The sequence below is a fragment of the Lactuca sativa genome, chromosome 8 (assembly GCF_002870075.4).
Source record: "Lactuca sativa cultivar Salinas chromosome 8, Lsat_Salinas_v11, whole genome shotgun sequence".
Classification (NCBI taxonomy): Eukaryota; Viridiplantae; Streptophyta; class Magnoliopsida; order Asterales; family Asteraceae; genus Lactuca; species Lactuca sativa.
The window spans coordinates 123,191,387-123,213,691 of NC_056630.2; positions in this window are offsets into that span (position 1 = coordinate 123,191,387).

Here is a 22,305-nt window from a genome sequence, read left to right on the forward strand (position 1 = left end):
TATATATATATATACAACATTTAATGAATAATGCATGAGATTTAAAATCAAAACTAGATTATGACCCTCTAATATAAAAATATAAAATGTTGGCACACTAACTAAAAGGAAAGTAACAGAAATCGAATTAGCTTATTGGTAACATTGAAAAAAAACAATTAAATGCTTTAATATCTTTAATAGATGAATGATCTCTTTGTAAACAACGTTTTTTGTTTTAGTAGCTGGATGAGTACCTTCAAAACTATATCTTTTTAATTTGTATTATTCTTAGGTTTGGGAACCAAGGTCCGTTGTCTTTTTTCTTTCTTGTTTATGTATCAATGAATGTAATACAAATTGGTGCTACAGTTGGAGCTTGTAGTGCTATCAGTTGATTTGTTAATGATCCTCCAACAAGTTCATGTTTTTTTTTCTAAAAAATTACAACTTTTTATATTTTCTTCGAGTTAATGTTTTATTACTGATTTGTAATAATAATAATCTGATTGGTGTAAGAGGGTTCTTAAACATTTGTGGAAATTACATTTGACTTATTGCAACAAGTTATTTTTATCAAAAAAATAACTTTTCAAAAATAATTATTCTTTCAAGCTCTTTTTGTTTTTTATTGCAGCCATTGATTTTCTTAGTTCCAGACATACATGATGTTTACACTCCTTTCCCATCTAATGTTATTGTTCAACTTTGTAAGGTGATGAAGTTACCAAAGACCGGTATTGACGATCATTGGACATTAGCAAATAACATAAATGCTTTTTCAAGAATCCTGTAAGTAAATCTGTTTCTAACTCAAGTTACGACATTACCCTTGTGTTTGTATGTTGTGTGTTTATCATAACATTTATTAAGGGTATTAGTATCAATTTATACATATCTCCAAATATAAGTCAATTTTAATCAAGGGGCAAAATGCTCCTTTTCCTTGAGTTGATTTTTTTTAACCTGGAGATCACAAGTGCGACCTATATGAAAATTGTCAAATATCCTCTAAAATCTGAAATGTCATAAGTTGTCTTTTTAGTTGAATTATCTGTCATTTTTCATTCTCATTTAAGTTCTTTCTGGGATTAAACAAAAGGAAAAACATCATAATTTTGTTGTATGAAAAAATTCAGAGTATAAGGCTACAATTGGTATAAAACCCAACAATGATAGTTCATAACATTAGCCTAACCCATTTAATTTTATATCATACACTAAAAGAACAAATAAAAGAATAAAAAAGTAGCTGCAATGAAAACCTTATTTTGTGTCGCAATAAGTCGGTATAAAACTCAACAGTTCTTGAATATAGGAAGAGTCTACTCTTCAAAATTGAAATGGGAAACTATAAAACCAGTGCGCGTAGATGTGCAGTCCGTAATCAAATCAAACCGTCCAAGTATACGTGAAGGGCTAATTTTCTTATGAGAAAGCATGAAAAAATCACTGATGAGAAATTCCTTTGGTGGCAAGTTAAAAAGGTTTTTGAATGTCGAATTCCTATGAGGTGACTTCAGATTGAGCTGTCAAGAAGTTAGAATAAATCGTATAGATGTACAGTCGGTAATCAATATATTGCAAAAGTTAACATGTTTTTACAAAAAAAAAATGAAAACAAAACGCCCTAAAAAAGAAGTGTAAAAGGGTCATTTACCAAACTTTAGATGGCTACAAAAAAAAGAAACGCTCTTTATTCATAGTTACTTCACACATACATCATTTTAATAATGCAAATGTTAATTTGCCTATTAAGGAATTATAAATAAATAAGCCAAACCTGAGATCCTTTTTGGCAACAAATGCATCCGACTCAACTATATTGGATCTTGAAAAGAAAATGTATTGGTTAATGCAAGTGAATGATATAGAATGGATTTTCCAACATCCATTTTTGGGTAACATCCACTTTCATATCCCTTTTACACATACTTATGTTATCATCATATGCGATTCTTGCTTTTATTAAAAATAATACAAAGTTATACACGAATTGTACTTTTAGAAAGCATACATATTATGGAATAAGGTCAGAACATGTTTGGTCTTCAAATGTAAGAATCTTAAGAATGACCTAACTACAAAGATTCCCAAGTATAGTGTCCCACTGTTGGTTTTTTTTTCCATTGAAGGGGATTGTATCCTATTACCTCGATGGTATATTATATAATAAAGCAAGAAATACGGCTCAATGGAACTTGCTGGTAAAACACGATTCTTTCGTTGGTTATACTGAAAAATATATAAATTTTATAAATTCTTGGAAGTGGATATATTCTGTGTTGATAATCAACCTTCTATACATAAAAATCTCGAATCTTCCCAATGATAAACTATGATAGTACACGGTCATTACAATTTTTTTTTGTCTCAATAGCTTAAGCATCTAATAACGGCTTAAGAATATGAATATAAACTAAAAAACTACATACAATACATGTCTAATAACCTCATATGCTCTAGAGCATCAAATATTCTCCTCACACTTCTTCTCTCAACTTGTACATATTGACGACATGTCTCCAATGGGTTGAAGCGCTTCAAGGCTTATGGAATTGTTCATAATCTGCAATGATAACAGAATACTTTTTAATCTTAATCCAAATATAAATTCTATTTGAATACTTAAAAAACTACATTATGGTGTCCCTTGTTTTATAGTATTAGAAAAATAAATAAAAAAAGTCATACATTTTTTGCAACTTTTTCATAAATTGCATGAAAAGATCTATCAATCTTTTTCTAGCCAATGATTTAATCTCCCTTATTATACTAAAATCATAGTATATAAATGATTCAGGATTCAGAATTCATCCGAGCCAATCGCAATGTTTATAGGATGAGGATCAACATGAAAGAAATCAGTTGGTATGTACATAAAATAGGAAAAATATATTAAAAGTGGGTGGAGTGGTGTAGAAAAAAAAACCTATGAACAAATTAAAAAGACGAACACATTAACTGTGTGTCTGTCATCTTTCCAGTTTCTGCAACAGATAGACAGAGGGAGGCAGAGAAGGAGTGACGATTCCCTTAATTCCTGAAAGCCAGTGCAGAAATTAGGTTTTTTTCATCAAACTTGAGAAATAAACACCAGAAATCGAAACATAACAAATCAATTATAAGCCGTTGTGCGAAGAAACAAATAATTGACTGGAATAAAGAGAGCCCTAAGGTGAAACGCAAGAAATATGAAGAATGAGAAGACGGTGAAATAGGTGAGTGTTTGTGGTTGTGATCATAAGATGAAAGGGATTTGAGGTTACACAAGGAGGAATCAAAGAGATAAGATTATGGATTGTTTACACATACAAACATGAGAAGAGAAATTATATCTGGATTCGAGGTCGTAGAAGGGAGAGTTGATTGAATCGTTGTGAAAGAAGACACACGCATCATTGAAATTAGTGGGAGAATCTTTCTTATATATCTTCCAGCACCATTGATCTTCATATCTTCTTCCCTGCAATAAATTGAAAAGAAAATAATGCATTTGTTTGTGATTTTCAAACCAGAACAAAAGAAACGGGTAATAAGGGGTGGAGCGGTGTATTATTTTATTTTACTTTTGTGAGATTTAATTGTCATTAATAGATTTCCTAAATTTAAAAACAATTTTATTGTTGGTGAGATTTAATTGTCATTAATAGATTTCCTAATATTAAAAGTAATTATCCTTAATAGATTTCATTAAATTTGTAGACCAAAAAAAAGTGGTTGACCAAACGATGATGTCAGCATAACGATCTAAAGGTGGAAAAGATATGACTGAAACACAATCAATAACCCTGATTATAGAAGGTGATGTCATAAGGTTTCTCTTTTAATCATATTTAGAGATAAAAGAAAGACTCGATTTCTTTTAAGGATGACTCGTCTATCACTTTGTGGGATGCTGAAAATTAGAAATAAATTTTAGATATGGAGTGAATTTCATATATATCTTTATTAAACTTTAAAGTATCGTATAACCTTAAATCTAAAGATCTTTTTTACCCTTATTAACTTTAAAAATATTTTATTTACCCAATTTATCCTTTTTAAACATTTTAAAAAATTTTCTTTTTTGTTTTTATATTTTTATAATCAATTTAATTTATAAAACAAAAGCAAATTGACTAAATTGCCTAAAATGTCAAAAACCCTTTTAACATAAATTGAATTGACCATGCCGCCCCTACCATCTAAAACCTTCTTTTGATTACTCACGTAGATGTAGGAATGACTATAATCTGGTACACATTCTGAATTCACAAATGGTGCAATCTGATCAGACATCTAAATACACACACGACACAAACATTCATTTAGTAACTTCGTTTAGTCATCGCCGCCTTCAACTTCTTTATAACAACGAATCTATTTTAGGGAAGATGAGAATTGATGGTGGATCAGGTAATGCAATGTGGAACATGGACGGTGATAGCCAATTCTGACTTTTGATTGAGTTTATAAGGGATAACAATTAGGATAAGTATTTTGATCATATTATAGTATAGAGAAGTTTAAAGAAGTATATGCTTTTGAAATTGCTCCAATGCCCAGAAAGGATCAATGGATGAAAAAAAGATAATGAGAAAATTTACCTGCCTCTCATGAAAGGTTCGACTGGACGATCGTAAAAATAGAATTAAACCCTTGGATTAGTCTAAAAGAAGGCACAAGTGTCCACGATGTGGTGAGTATACACACTGTGAAAAGACAAGCAAGAATCCTGAATGTCAATGTTTGGATCCTAGACGAACATCCACATCTAAAAGAAGGAACAAGTGCTCACGATATGTTGTCCTTTTTATATGTTTGATTTGTTAGAACTATTTTTTTCAATCTAAAATAAGGATCAAGTGTCCAATATTTAAACTTCATTCTTTTTTGAGATTAGTAGGAAGTACATAGACCTAAATTTAAGTTGACAGTTGACTTATACACCATTTGGATTTGGTGTTGTTGTAATTAGTGCAAAATATAAACTTTAGGGACCAAAATTGTACCTAATGTAATTAGAAATCAAAACTATAGTTTATGTAATTAAAAACGTACAAGGACCAAATTGTAAATAATGCAAAATATAAAATTGAAGGACCAAAATTTGATTTCATACATTTACATTATCATAATAAATTATATCAAACAACCTGAAAAGCTAAATTAACATAAAGGGTGACTGCAATCAGTTTTGAAAACCATTTGGTAGGTTCATTTTATGCACCAATTTTGCATGTTTATTTTCATCCTTTCATTGTATTTTACTTCCTAATTCTTACATTTAATTATCAATGTGGGCACTTGCATGTTTTGTTCGAAATGTTTGTTACTTCAACATTTTTTTTGAATTATTTTATAGGTATTGCGGGTATGCGAAATATGGAACACGGACCATGTATAATGGAGCTTGGATGATGGAGAGAAGATGGACCAGACGTGTCATGAAAGAAAACTTGAAGACATAGGTTGATCGTTATAGAAACAAGATAAAAGTCTACACCTCTTTTGCGTAAGGTACTTTGGTCACAAGGGGGTATATGAAAAATCTTAAGTAATGTAAATAACAATCTACTTTGAAAGCATGCATAAATTAAACTAGAAATGTAAATAATGAATTAAACGGTTCAAGCTCTAGTTCTCAATGTTGTCATTTAACTTGATTATGCTTTGATGTAATTCATGGTTACTATTCTAAGTTGTTACCAAAAGATACTAACACACTCTAATATCTCACGCTTATCAGTGTGTTACTAAATTTATGTCTTTGGCCTGAAATCCAACATCCTAACATCGTACATTGTGACATTTCTGTCGTCGGCCAGGCGTGTAGCAGATTGGTATCAGAGCCTAAAATTATAGCGTACTAGTAATTCTTTCAGAAATACAACTATAATCTAGGGCTAAACTCTAATTAGGTTTAACCCTTTAAGTCTGATAAAAAGTATTAATATTAATTACCCTACTTCTTGACTACTTATGGGAGAGGTGACTAGTTTGACCTATTGTTTAGGTTACTGGATTTCAGAACAACTATATGCTAAAATTCCTATCCCCTGGTACTTGTCATATGGCCGATATTTACTTGATAGTCTTGGAGTACGAAACACCAAAAATTAATAAACTATATCCAACCCAATAAATATTAAAATATATAGAGTAATATAGATACACTCATATAAGTATATCTACTACCCACCAACACGAACCCACAAAGTCACAACTCAGGATTTTAAGTCAAAAACCATGTTTAGAGTTGGTATAGTACAGAGGCCATACCACAACTAGACCTAGAATTCTCAACTAAATTTTATTATGGTCCGACCAACACACGTCCGAACTTGGATACGGTGGTTGGAAATCTAAACGCTTGATGACTTTTGGATTGGATGCATAGACAAGGATTCTATACTCAGAGGCTTTTGTTAGAGAATTTTACATCTTAGGATTTATGGCTTAACGAAATCTGTGTCCAAGGATTTCTGGCCTAATAACATATATGTTTGAGGATTTCTAGCTTAACGACATCTACATCTGAGGATTCTGGCTTAGTAACCACTATTCGTGATTTAGGACATAGTAAGGAGACTCAGGAGTTATAGGTACTATCTATTACATGCTTATAATTAGATATTATATAGTATTTAATTGATATTCACATCTCTTATAAACATCTTTCCTATTTGATATCTAATGCAGGTTTTACCGAGAGTATGGCAGGCACAGGATCTGGAGCGCAACTTCCTTTTCGGAGGAGGAGCATGCAGTACTTGGTGTTTCTGATCCTATTGACACCATGATAAGGATCATGGATTCAGTAGAGGAGCCTACGGAGGGCAGCGATGATATCGAGCCCGACTATACTCCAACAAAGCACTTGTCTGAGCTAGCCCTTTCACCAGACTACATGACAGATGGGCTTGAGCTTCTCAGTTCCGATTATAAGCCGGAAGAGGACGAGGAGGACACTGCCACCTCACTGGAGATCTCACCATCCTGCCCCACTCCTTCACATCGATCCTACAGATCACACATTGGTACTCAGTTGAAACAAACCACAAGGAATACTATTGTTGTTCCCTCTCAAAAGAGAGCGACATGCCCACCAACATCACGACTGCCAATGAAGAGACCTTGTGGCTTGTTTTCTTGTTGTACTTGCTTAAACTGCTTAAAAATCGACTTTTGGTGCTGTCTGCCCAGAAGACCCGCCGAGTCCATGAAGGGACTCAATGAGTCCAAGGCAAAATGCATCCAACTCGTCGCGTTTGTTCATGCACTCGACGAGTTGGACCCCCAAACAACATATTTTCGAGTTTTGGTGCTGGAATTGGTCTAGAATCATTACCTTTGACTGTTTTGGGCTTATAAAACTTGTTTTGAATGTGGTAATGATTATGTTAAACCAATTTCAATGCTATAATAAAAGTTTCAAGTTTATATGTGTTCATGTTATTCTTGAAAATTGTTGATTATGAATGATCCTGCTTATGAGTTTTGCTAGATCATAGGAATTGTGTGCAAATTGTTTGGTGATATAATTCATGATCTTGTTGAAAATTGTATGGAGTTCATAACTTGTCCTCAAGTTATGAATTTTCAAGAATTTTATGTTTCCTTGATTTATGAGTTAGTTTAGATTGATAATGAAAAAAATTATGTTTTAGTTGTTTTCAATCCATATTAGTCTAAAAGAAGTTCATAAAATATGTTTTTGTAACTTGTCTTCAAGTTATGTGAAAAGTCATATTTATGAATCTTAAAAACTCATAAAAGTTTTGTAGGTTACATAAAATGTAAGAGTTTTTTCCATTAAATAGTTTAATGACTCCATAACTTGTCCTCAAGTTATGGATGTTGAAGAGACACTACTTTAAGGTGTTTTTAAAGAATAAGGGGTTACATGAAAATGAAGAGACTTCGTTTTAATGAACCATTAAACTCATAAGTTATGATTTAAAGAGTCTTGAAATAGTTTCAAAACCTGCCCTCAAGTTTTGGAATTTTAAAAGTTACTCCTCATGTATACTTTAATTCCAAATTGAACATTGAAATTTTAAAAGGTTTAAAATTCAACCCTTATACTATTATTTTAATTTTAATTATATAGATATGTATAAGAGGAAGTCAATCTTACCGTTAGTAGGCCTCATTCACGAAGCCGGTCTATAAGGGGGGTATAAGGTTACTGCCTAATAAATGGCAGTTTAATGGGTGTCCACTCTCACCCACCGCTTCCTTGACTGGTGGAGGGTCGTTAGCCGAACGGGTAGGAATGGACTATAATTCTCCCTTCATTAAAAGTATAATGAAAAATACTAAGTAACTAAACACTTATGAATTCCCAATCTTAGTTACTTAGGAAAATGTGAAAAGGTGCTAGCCCATAAAATTACACTTTGTACCTTACCAAGTCGTTAGTGGAGTGTGTGTGGTTAACTGGCACACTAACATGGACTAGTAAGAGTGGGAAAGGGTAACTTGAATTTATTATAGATCGGTGGAGCGTGTGTGGTTAACCGGCACATCGATTAGGTAATATTGTTAAGGGTACCAAGTCAATTTGTATGGTTATTCACACTTGTTTGTGATCCTCGGCATCCCAGTCAAAAATTTGAGAGGGTACAATCGAGATTCAAACATGCCATTGAAAAGTTCAATGTATCTCAAAAGATCTAGGAGTTTCAAAACCAATAAAACCTAATAATAAAATATTTCGCTTTCATGGTGGAAATTGGTAAATCGTCATTTACCTACCTTCAACTATTTTATAATTTGGATTACGGCATCCCTCTTCCAGTTATAAATAGGTTGTTGGGTCCTAGCCTTAATATTTCATATTGGGTGTTATATTAAGGACTTTAAATCAACTAACTTGAATTTCTCCCATTATAGATGTCTAGTTTAGACAGCTATGGTCTTCCCAAATCTTTAGGAACAAGCTTCCTAATGAAGATGATATCCCAAATGGCAATCAAGGTGAAAGATCAATCCCTTTGTTGGGCATTTGTAGGACTAGAAATCATACTTCACTTCATCCTCCTCCTCCAATAAATCTCCCTACCCCACAAGTTTTAAGAATTGATAAGTTCTAAGTCACTTAATCCCTATTGGCAAGCAAAGTCTATATTTGCTTAGATCTTGGGGATTAAGTCACATATTGACAAGTCGGGAGAGTCGGGTGTCGAAGTCTTGAGGTAGCTGGCTGCTGACTTGGTTCTTCAGTCACTCCCTGATGATAAGGTCGCGACAAGACCCTTAATGATCTTACCTATTTGCTTGATGATGCTAAATCAGCAGTGATTTGGAGCATTAGTAAAGCAAATTGGATTGGAATCTCTACTTTCCAAACCTATTTGGACATTGAAAATGGTGACATTGGAGGTCCATGAAAAACTTTCTTTTCCCAATGGAAAGGGATCGGCCATAGTTAACTCGGTTGACCAAATGGTAAAGAGAAAGGTTAAGTCTGTGATAGTCCCATGTACCGTTTCCAAAGAGTCCATAAGATTCTGTTGCCAAAGGAAAGACATTGGTTGCGAAGCTGCTAAATTTACCTAAAACATCTTAAGGATGGTAAAGTCAATAGGTTTGACTCTACTTCAGGTAAAGTCCATTGTCTAACTCTATTAAGTTTCTATTCTGAGATTCTTATTGCATAATGTGACGAGGTCACATGTTGATATTTTAAGAATCAAAGAAAAAGTGAAGAAACTTAAAGGAAGTAAATGTTGATTCTGATCGCGAAGATGGATTTCGATCGCATGGTTCGGTGATCAGAATTTTGAGCTGTTACTTAAGAGTTATGATATATTGCTTAGGAATAGATAACAATAAGTTTTCCATATGGATTGTAAGGATAAATTTTTCCGCAAAGTTTTAAAATAAAAGAAAAATGTTTTTGATTTTATTTATTTTAAGTATCCTTACAATGGCATTTGTGAAAAATTGTTGATTATATGTTTCCATTGATAAGCAATATGGGTAAATGGATTTGATTCTTTCATTAGTGGAGGTGTCATAATTTACCAAATAAGGAAAGATTCTCATCACCCAAGTTTTAGTTGGATAGAAACTTGGAATCATGCAACTTGTATTGTATGAACATGAGAATTTATATATATATATATTTGGGAAATTAAGTATAATTCCTTGTTCACATGTATATGTGAATCAAGTGAAGGACAAAGGGATCGAATACACTTGGGTATGCGCTGATCAGGTCCACCACAAAGTTGATAAGATTATTCATTATGATTTACTAAAGTTTAGTAAATGTGGTTATACTTACAAGTTTAAGTTTAGTTCTGGATCATTGGAGAAGTTTCAATGATAGACATAATGAGTAAGAAGAATCAAATAAGGCAGAAAGATAAAAGTTTCTCTAATCTGAAGAGATGGGAGAGTACTTAAGTATCTTGTTTTATGATTATCTTAGTGATTATGAAACCGTGTCACAATTGATCCTCTAAGGACACCTTAGTTCATTTTGTTTGGCTAAGGAGAGGAAACGTGAATTGTTGAAATGGTTAGATCAAAAGATAAATTATACTTCGTTCCAAAATTAAATCTTAGAGTCATACTCCAAGATTAAGCCTTGAGTGACATAATCTTAAGAAAGGTTTAAAACACTAGTTAAATGTAGAGTAAAATGTGTTCTTACTCTTGTACATTTGAAATTGGTAAGTTGTGATGTTTTGGATAAAACAAAGACCAACTAAGACCAATTGTGAGAAGTGTTTAACTTGATAAGAATCTGCACTAACTCTTGAATATTCGTTTTTGTCAAGGAATGGTTCTTGACAAAGAGAATCTTATATGTCAAGAGGTCAGTGGGAGTCTTAAAAGGATCTTAAGATAGATTCAAGAACTAATCAAGAGTTTTGTTAATCACTAGACCACGACTTGAGGTTTATAACCTATCGTGTTGACATATTCTGTGCCCATTCCAGTTAAAGTTGGTTTTGCATTGGAGTTCTGAGAGTTCTCAACTGGTTGCATAACAACTTGGAAGCAATGGCAGGCCCTTGTGCTACCAGGTGGCAAGAAATTAAGACTGCACAAGTTCAGTCCATATGAATTTGGATTTGTCATTAACCTTGTCGTGTGATTATGGTTATGTCAAATTCACATGGATAGGAACACATACACCATCAAAATCTAAGTGTCGTAAGGTTTCTCTCCGATTCATGAAAATGATAGTGATGAAACTCTTTCACTAAGTAGATTTAAGTGGATAGCAAGTGTGAAGTTTGCATTCTTATGTCGTTAGTGGAGCCTGCATGGTTAACCGGCACACTAACTAATGAGAATGGCAAAGGTTTAGAATCACATGTGAGCTATCTAAGGAAAGGTTTAGACTATAGGTGTATGATTTGATAAAATCTTATCAAGGCAATCTAGTATCAGAAATCTGACAAATTTCTAGGTACATGTCAAAGCTAGTGGGAGCATAAAGTGTTATGCTAGTTAGATAATAATCATTCAGCTAGTGGGAGCATGATGATTATGTTGCAAGTTAGCAATGTTAATTACAGAAAACAAAAGTTTCAACTCGCTTTGAAAAAGTTGTTTTACTATAATTAAGGGAGAGAAATTTATACTTCATTCCAATTCTACAAGCTTAGTCTGAGATTTTAATCAACTTTAGTCAAGAATATATATGAATGTTATGTTGGAATGGTTCAACATAAGGAATTTCTATATATGTTGCTTTCTCAAAATTCGATTATGATTACGACATCCCTCTTCATAGTTCGAATTATGAGAACATGGCAAATAAAAATTTTATAGCATGAATCGTATCCCATATGCTTCAGATATAGGATCGATTGCATGTGTTATAATATTCATCCACTCTAAATTTTCCTAATGCTTAGGGAGTTAAGAAGGGAAAAGGGATTAGAACTAGATATGACTAAGATGATTAAGCAATTGTCGAGAACAATTTGGGGTTTTCCAAAGTTTGGTTACTCATGGACAATTGGAAGTATAGAGTAAGGATCGTATTGACATATTTTGGAAAGAGGCAACTCTTGTTCAAAAGTGATGGTCAAGATGGGAATATGGAATTGTTTCCATAGGTGGAAATTATTCTTTGAATCTGTGTAAGATTAAAGAACTTAATGCAAAGAAGGATGTTCAAAGGAATGTACTTTGAATTTGAGACTTCATCTCCATGGAATTGCTTTCCATTGGAATACTTTGTAATGTTTGTTGCCAAGTCTTTGTGACTTGTGTGAATATCATTACAAGAGGATCATTGCATAGATTACGGTAAATGACAAGAACTTGGTATTCTTACATTTACAATAAGGATTGCTATTGTGAAATGAGAATCATTAAAGTCATGTTCAATTGATATATATTTCACAAAGAGATGACCATATGTAAACATAGTGTGCATAATTGGAGTATGGCATAGCTATTGTTTAGAGAAACATAGTATGCATGCTTGGAGCATGGCATCACTACTGATTCAATTCAAGTATTAAGTTGATTAATCGAAACATGAATAATGAGTGATCAATATGGTGCTTAGATAAAAGGTGTTTTATTTACGCTCAAAGTGTTGAGGCCATATAGGACTAGTATTATTTTGTGTTTCACTTTGCATGTTTTGACTTCCAGAATAACTAGGTCATTCTCCTGAATGACCAAGTTATTCAAACCATCCACAGTCGGTGATATGTTGGATGTAGATATGAATCAAGACTGTCGTGAATTTGGCTTGTATGATTTGTCTAAAGTGCTTTAGACAATGCAATAGTTGCTACAACATTCATGAGTACTCATAAGGGCCGAGTATTGGATTCAACCTACGCTCATTTGGATTCACGTCATGGATTTTATCACGAGTGAATCATGAGACGATAATATCTTATATTCTTCAAACCTAGAGATATGAGTTGTTGCCTATGAGTTGGTTATACATTGATTGTACGAAAACGCATTGGTAACTCGATGCTATAAAACATGCCTTTGTGTATGATTCAACAAGTAGTCAGTACAAGCATATGAGTCGAAGTTTATCCATTCCTTTTACCCTCAAAGGGATAAAAACGATATCTGTGGGCCCCTCGATGATTTAGTGATGACAAAAGTAAGTGCTTGGCCGGGCCTGGACTGATTTGATTTGTTCAATTAGTCAGTCGTCATCAATCAGAAATCGGGAAACAACAAATGGACAGAGATAATGATTATAATCCATGTCTCAGTCCATATGATATCTACAATGGAGGATTATATGATCACTTATCTAATGGACAAGTCATTGACAGAGGTCAGAGTTCATCGACAAGGTCAGAGATCGACATAAGCTTTTGAGAGCTATGATTGCTAGTCGGGTTCTGAAGTCATACTTGCAATAATAGTTTTAGACTTATCCAAGTGGGAGACTGTTGGATTAATGTCTAAGTCCATAACTACAATTGGTAAGACTTGACCCGACCCGGCATGGTCCATTTGGGTTGCATGGCATCATGCACTTGGATAGACTAAAATGAGATAAATAACACTTAAGGTTTATTAATATATTATAAGTTCTAATATATTAATAAGATTATTTAATTAGTATTGATCAATAATTAATTTAGAATTAATTATGTGATCAAAAGAAGACTAATTAAATATATGGGTTGATTGCGTAAATCATCCATACTTATATAGTGGGCTAATGCTCCATGGATTATCAAGTTGGGCTCAAACCCATTGGATGCCCCATGGTGTATTTGAACCAATGGATCCATGGAAATGGATAGCCATGACAATTAGGGTTTACCCTAATTGTAACACACTATATAATGATCTCTTTCTTCGGAAAATTGGGGGCTATGATATGCATGGAGGGCAAGCCGATTCTTGAAGTGTTCTAAATTCTCTCTAAGTTATTCCAAGTGCTTATGGTGTTGTGTGAACCATTTGAGGTGTCACAGTTGGGGCACTAGGCACTCAAGCTTCATGAAGACAAGTACCAACAAAAGGTATGTTATTCTAACTTGTGTTATTCAAAGTTTTGTATGCTAGAATAGAACAATACCTTGGAAAGTTGATATTTGCATGTATAATAGAGAAAACATAGATCCAAGGTAATTAGGGTTGCATTTACACTTAGGAGTGTTAGATAGCTCCAAACCCAACAGTGGTATCAGAGCCTAGGCTTGTTTTCTTGTTGTACTTGCTTAAACTGCTTAAAAATTGACTTTTGGTGCTGTCTGCCCAGCAGACTCGCTGAGTCCATGAGGGGACTCGACGAGTCCATGGCATAATGCATCCAACTCGCCGAGTTTGTTCATGCACTCGATGAGTTGGACCCCCAGACAACATATTTTCGAGTTTTGGTGCTGGAATTGGTCTAGAATCATTACCTTTGACTGTTTTGGGCTTATAAAACTTGTTTTGAATGTGGTAATGATTATGTTAAACCAATTTCAATGCTATAATAAAAGTTTCAAGTTTATATGTGTTCATGTTATTCTTGAAAATTGTTTATTATGAATGATCATGCTTATGAGTTTTGCTAGATCATAGGAATTGTGTGCAAATTGTTTGGTGATATAATTCATGATCTTGTTGAAAATTGTATGGAGTTCATAACTTGTCCTCAAGTTATGAATTTTCAAGAATTTTATGTTTCCTTGATTTATGAGTTAGTTTAGATTGATAATGAAAAAAATTATGTTTTAGTTGTTTTCAATCCATATTAGTCTAAAAGAAGTTCATAAAATATGTTTTTGTAACTTGTCTTCAAGTTATGTGAAAAGTCATATTTATGAATCTTAAAAACTCATTAAAAGTTTTGTAGGTTACATAAAATGTAAGAGTTTTTTCCATTAAATAGTTTAATGACTCCATAACTTGTCCTCAAGTTATGGATGTTGAAGAGACATTTCTTTAAGGTGTTTTTAAAGAATAAGAGGTTACATTAAAATGTAGAGTCTTCATTTTAATGTACCATTAAACTCATAAGTTATGATTTAAAGAGTCTTGAAATAGTTTCAAAACTTGCCCTCAAGTTTTGGAATTTGAAAAGTTACTCCTCATGTATACTTTAATTCCAAATTGAACTTTGAAATTTTAAAAGGTTTAAAATTCAACCCTTATACTATTTAGGACCCCACCATTGTAACATGTACATTTCCTATTAATGATTTATACTTATCTATAATCTTTTGATTCCGATGCTGAAAGTAGTTTTATTACACCTAAGTTTAGAAAACTTTTAAGCGATAGGTCTAGGAACTTAGATGAGCCTTATATAGTAGAAATGGCCAATGGAGAATATGGTAGTACTCAGGAAATACTAGAAAATTGTCTTCTAACTCTTAATAACCACACCTTTCATGTCAGCCTCATATGTATGATCATCGGTAGTTTCAATGTAATAATTTGCATGGATCAGTTATCACTACACCGAGCTGAGTTTTTATGCTACAACAAGGCAGTACAATTACCTTTACCCAATGGGAATCCTTAATAATATGTAGAGATAAGACCAGCAAAATCCTGAGAATCATCTCTTGCATGAAGGTGCATAAATACCTTCATAAGAAATATCACACTTTTTTGGCCCACATCGTAGATAAGAGGGGCGAGAAGAAGGAAATAAAAGGCATACCCCAAGTATTTCATTTCCCTGATGTATTTCTAAAGAACTTTCCCGGACTACTACCAATTCGTGAAATCGAATTTCAAACTAACCTAGTTCCAAGGGCAGTGCTAGTGGAAAAATCTCCTTCCCGATTATCCCCTTCAGAAATGCAAGAGTTGTTTTTGGATAGAGGCTTTATAAGACCAAGCTTCTCACCCTGGGGAGCCCTGATGTTATTCGTCAAGAAGGATCAAGCCTTCAGAATGTGCATCGATTATCGAGAAATGAATAAGACGACGATGAAGAATAAATATCCACTCCTAAGGATTGATGATTTTTTTCGATCAAATCCATGGATCCAACTTCTACTCAAAGATTGATTTAACGTCAGGGTACCATCAACTTCGAGTACAGGAAAAAGAAATCCTGAAGACAACATTTAGAACTCGCTATGGATGCTACGAGTTACTAGTTATGCCTTTCGGCCTAACTAATGCCCTAATAGTCTTCATGCATCTAATGAATCGTGTCTATAAACCCTACCTGGAAAAACTCGTGATCATATTCATCAATGATATATTGATATACTCACGAATAGAGGAAGAACACGGTTAACACTTTCGAATCATTTTGGAGTTGTTAATAAAGGAGAAATTGTATGCAAAATTCTCGAAGTGCGAATTTTGGATCAGGGAAGTACACTTTCTAGGAGACATGGTCGGTGAAAAAGTTATTCACGTGGACCCTTCCAAGATCAAAGCCATAATGAATTGAGAAGCACCCATAATGCAAATAAAGGTGTGTCAATTTCTAGTATTAGCAATCAATTATAGGATACGAAGTTTGAATGGAAAGAACAACAAGAATCTGCGTTTCAGAAATTGAAACACATGATGTGTAGTGCATCAATTCTTTTACTTTCAGAAGGAACCAAAGACTTTGTCGCCTATTTCGATGCCTCACACCAGGGAATGGGACGTGTACTTATGCAAATAGATAAAGTGATCTCTTATGATTTGCGCCAACTCAAGAGTCATGAGAATAATTACACCACCCATGACTAGGAATTGTGAGCTGTAATTTTCACCTTAAAGATCTGGTGACACTACTTGTACGGCACGAAGTGTGTCATATACAATGACCATAAAAACCTTCGGCACATCTTCAACCAAAAAGAACTCAACATGAGACAATGAAGATGGATTGAACAACTAAACGAATACAAGTACGAGATTTGATACCACCCGAGCAAAGGCTAGCATTGTATCCGATGCCCTAAGTAGAAAGGAATGAGCCAAACCTCAGAAAGTAAAAGATCTCACTCTAACCATTCAATCAAATCTCCCTACCCAAATCCGAGAGGCATAATCAGACGCACTTAAAGAAGAAAGTAACGTAGAGGAATGCTTACAAGGTATGGAAAAACAATTCGAGTCCAAGGAAGATGGAACCTTACGTTTCATGGACTGAATCTGGGTACCAAAATTTGGAGACATCAAGAGCCTAGTTCTAGACGAAGCTCACAGGAAAAGATACTCAGCTCACCCAGGATCTGATAAGATGTATCTTGAATTAAAGAAAAGGTAATGGTGGGTGAACTTAAAGGTGGAAATGGCCACCTACGTGAGAAAATGCTTGACCTACACTAAGGTCAAGGAAGAATACCAAAAACCATCAGATTTACTACAAGAACCCGAAATACCCGAGTAGAAATGGGAGAAAGTCTCCATGGGCTCCATCAAAAAACTACCCAAGACGCCTAGTAGTTACAAAATGATTTTTCTAGTAATCGATTGTCTGACTAAGGCTGCCTATTTCCTACCCATCAAAGCAACTGAAAAAATGGAAAAGTTAGCCAGGACATATGTCAAGGAGATAGTTCGGCTACATAGCATACCAATATATATATATATATATTACCTTACATAGAAATAGCCGATTTACAGCTCAATTTTGGAAAACGATGCAACAAGCGTTAGGAACCCAAATCCCTATGAGTAAAACTATTACTGGCAGACCTATGGTCAAAGTAAAGGGACCATACAAATGTTGGAGGATATGCTCAGAGCATGTGTGACAGACTTTGGAGATGCTTGGGAAACCCATCTACCGTTGGTTGAATTCTCCTATAACAATAGTAATCACATGAGGATAAAGGTTGCACCATTTGAAGCACTTGATGGTATAAAGTATCATTCAACATTATGTTGGGCAGAAGTCGGTGGTACCCATCAGGCAAAGAAACATGCAGAGAACACTTTGCTAACTGGAACGACGATAATTCACAAAGCCATTGATATTTCCATATTTATACATATTTTTAGGCAATATTTGAATACATTTTGTTTAATGTTTTGGTTATTTGCATAGATAAATGGTACTTATAAGATTAAATTCAATTTTAAAGCCAAAAGAAGTCATCTTAAAGAATAAGGACTAAAAGTGACAAGAGAGGGAACTTTGGAGGTTTGGAGATTTAAAGAAAAAAAATCCTCGTAAATAGCCGATTCCACGTCATGGACTTCACTTACACGATATGGCATGACCGATTATGGAAGATGAGTACACGGAAAGTCGAAATCCTTGCCCGGTAAGGATTCATCCAATGCCACTACGTGGAGTCCTAGTCCACGATGTGGACTTCAAATTCACGATAAGTATATATATATATATATATATATATATATATATATATATATATATATATATATCCTTGGTCCTTACGAGTTTTAGGGGTTGGCTGGACATTAGAGGGTTATGAATTCGAATTTCACAGAAGACTAAGGAGGGTAATCAAGCGTTGGCATCAAAAGAGAAGGAGAAGATCAAAAATTTATTTTAGTTTGGTACAATTTACTTTATCTTTATTGGTTGAGATTGTGTTTATTTGTTTCATGTGTAGCTAAAGCTAGCTGCTTCTGTTAGCTAGATGAAGTTGGAACTCATGGTTTGGCTATATTAATATGGATTTTTCTAGTTGGCTATTGGCTTGTGTTTGATTGTTTATACCTAGCATGCTTAATTTGATATTGGATTGCTTTAATTCATATTCTGTGTAGTTTAGTGATGATTAATCTGATGAATCTGATTACCTAGTAATTTAGTGACCATTAGATTATTAGAGCTAAGATCAAACCAATCTTAGATAAGTAATTAAAGTATTGAATTTGGATGTGCTGGAGAACACATATTGTGACCATAGTTATGTTTGTTAACTCAATCTTACATAGCTCCAATCCTATTTAATAATTGATTCTCTGTTAAATTAGTTATGACTATACATAGCTCTACATGAATTAATTCTACATTAGTCAATTTGGACTTGAATTGCTAATAATATTTTAATTGGTAACCAACAAGAATTATCTATAATTAATAGCTAACCATCGAGGGAAAGTGAACTCGAACTAAAAGAATTGTTTTTAATATTTGATTGAATAGTGTTTGAGAATTTAAGTTTGTACAAACTTGCAAAATTAGATAACAACTCTTTTACTTTTGCTCATAATTTTAGATTAATTCAATAGCAAGTAGGTTAAATAATTAATTTCATTTCCTGAGATCGATATCCAACTTTTGTGCTATACTATTTATGAAAGGGTACACTGCCCTGGGTCGAATGGCTAGTAGAATAGTAGGTAAAATTAGGTGTAGCCATTTGCACGCGTCAACTTTTTGGCGCCGTTGCCGGGGAACGACTTATTTGATTGTTGATTTATTTGATTTAGGTTAGTCGATCCTTTTTTTGAGGTAAAACATGCAAAAAGTTAAGTTTCTGCATTAGTAACTCTTTATAACACTCCCATGCCTCATAAAGCGACTCACCGGGTTGTTGCTCAAAGTTGAATATTTCCTTCTGCATTAGTAACTCTTTATAACGCTTTATGAGGCATGAAAAGTGGAGGAAACCAAAGAAGGAGTGGTTACCATATGACGAATATAAGAAGCTAAAAGAAGAAAAATATAGACAGGCTAACTGAAGCTTCTACCAAAAAGAACAACCACCTCCTGAAAAGAAGGTTGATATTGAGTCTATGTTACATAGATTTATGGAGGCTTCCAAGAAAAGACATGATGAGACAGATGTAGTGATAAGGGAACATCAAAATATCATGAACGAACTGCAAGCCTTGCTAAGAAATCACCAAACATCAATCCAAAATATTGAACTTTAACTAGGTCAACTAACTACTTTTGTAGAAGAAAAATTATCTCTAAAACTTCCCGAGAAAAAGCCTCAATCACATGTAATGGTAATAGAAACTCAAGAGGATACCATATCTGAGTTCCTTGAAGCACTAGAAGTAGATCCATCTCAGACTGGACCCAAGCCTAAGAAGTCGCGATTAGAAGAAAATAATGTTGTTAAAATATTAGATTCACGATGTGGGGATCTAATCTCCACAACGTGGAGAGGATCTGATCAGAAAATTTTTAGTGATGTTTGAGCTTATCATCCTCCGCTTCTGTTTCCTTCCCGAGCTAATATCCATCCAATGGTGTAGGAGCATTTGAAGTTTATGCAACAAGTGAAGGGTATTCTAATAAATACTCCTTTCATTGATTCATTATCTAAAGTTCCCGAATATGTCAAGTTTTTACAAGATTTAATCAATACTCACTAGCAACTAGAGAAAAATTCCATGGTAAATCTTCGTGAGCAGAGTTCTAAAGTGATTATGGGAGAGTTACCAAAGAAGATGGGAGATCCTAGACGCCTCACTCTTCCATGTGAGTTTGGGAATAATTTGAAGATTTATGCTTTAGTTGATTCTGGAGCTAGCATAAACCTAGTTCCTTAGTCTTTCTATCAAAATCTAAATCTTCCGTATTTGAAGGCTATAAGAATGACAATTCACATTTCCAATCGTTCAGTAACTCATCCTAGGGGTATTGTGGAAGATATTTTGGTAAAAGTTGGGAAATTTGTTTTTCTAATTGACTTTGTCGTTTTAGATATGAAGGAAGATGCTAATGTCCCGATTATTCTTGGTCGCCATTTGTTAAATAATGCTAGAGCCTTGGTTGACATTCGCGAGTCCAAACTTACTTTGAGAGTTGGAGATGATGAAGCTACTTTTAGAATAGAAGATGGTTTTCAAGGCAATAATTTTCAAGGTAAAGTTTTCAACATTGATGAAGAATATGATCTTGAAGAGTTGGAGAAGTTAATAGAAGAAGAACTTAAGTCAATTCAACAAGTTAAACGCACCAAACCAAGAGCATCCGTTCCACTTGTTTTTGAGGTAATTGCTTATAAAAATCTAACATCTTGGGTAAGCATGACAGTGAGGAAGACTTAATATCAAGTGATGAAGACGACGTTACATCTGAAGAAAAGATACTAACTTGGGACAAGAAGATGGTACCCGTGGAGCTAAAGAGTGAGGAAAAAGTGGAAGATAAACTTAAGGAGAATAAAGGAATTAAGTGAAAGCTCGAAGAAGGTGATGCGAAGGGTAAGAAAGAAAATTCTAATAAGGATTATATTAGGCGAGTTCAAGCTTATAAAAGGAAATGGAAGGATCAAAATATGCAAATGGTGGTGAACACTCCGACAAATTCAACGTGAGGTGGCACGGAGTTCGGCTCATGACTCCAATACAAAGAAGCGCTTCTCGAGAGGCAACCCGATATCGGTTTGAATTTCTTTTCGTTTTGCATTTTTAGTTTCCATTTAGGATAATAATTATCTAAGTCATCTTACCATTTAGAAAAGGACATAAATTAAGTGTGGGGTCCCTAAAAATTGAGTGGTAAAATAAATTAAAGTTTTTTAAGCAAAATGGACTTTTATATGAGATCTCGACAACACGTTGTGGGTCAAAGCCCACCTCGTGGTAAATCCAATTGGCCCAATTATTCTAAGCCCATAAGACGAGCCCACGACATGTATCTTAATCCCACAACGTGGACTTTAAAAAGTCATGGGGTGGGGGACCAGTATAGGATAGTTCACTTTTGACCAAACCCCATATGTTACCACATGCACAGACGAAGAACAACCAAAACCCACACTCAATTTTTGCATTCTACTTCCACGAATTTTGTTTTATTTGTCTCCTATCTGCATTTGGTAAGTGTTACATTCAATAATCTTGTTACTTTCCTCTCATTTTATGCATTTAGTGGTTAGGGTTTTTTTAGAGGTCAATTACCCAAAATTGAGTCGTTTGATTAATGAATGTTGATTGCATGTGTTACACAAAGCCTTAGATTGACAGAATTAACAAACTCCAAGTGAAAATTTTGGTTAGTTTTAACCATTACTTGGACCGACAGAAGTCATGAAACGAGCTATGTGCACGGCGTGGATTTGAGATCCATAACGTGGATTTGATATCCGCGATGTGGATTCTGAGCAACCAGTTTTCTAATTCGCTTAAAATTTTAATCTTTTGGTGGTTTTGTTTTGTTTCGTCAATTATTATTCATTGCAGGAAAAATGGGTCCTCAAAGGGCAGTTCCTCAACCACAAGACCTTATTGATGCGTCAAGTATTCACATGCTCTATGGGTTTCCTCAAAACCTCTCCTATGCTACGCAAAATAATTACAAGAATCAGTTGGGATGGTTGTATAACCGTAAGTTCGCAATTGCTCCTATTATAGATTGGGCATGGTTACACAGGGTTGGTATGGTTATGGAGTTGGAAAGGTATTGGAAAAATGTATTTATGGGAGATGGCTTTACATTCGCATGTAATGGTTTTAATAATCTATTTTCTATTTAAGAACCCGTCTATCGGGAAC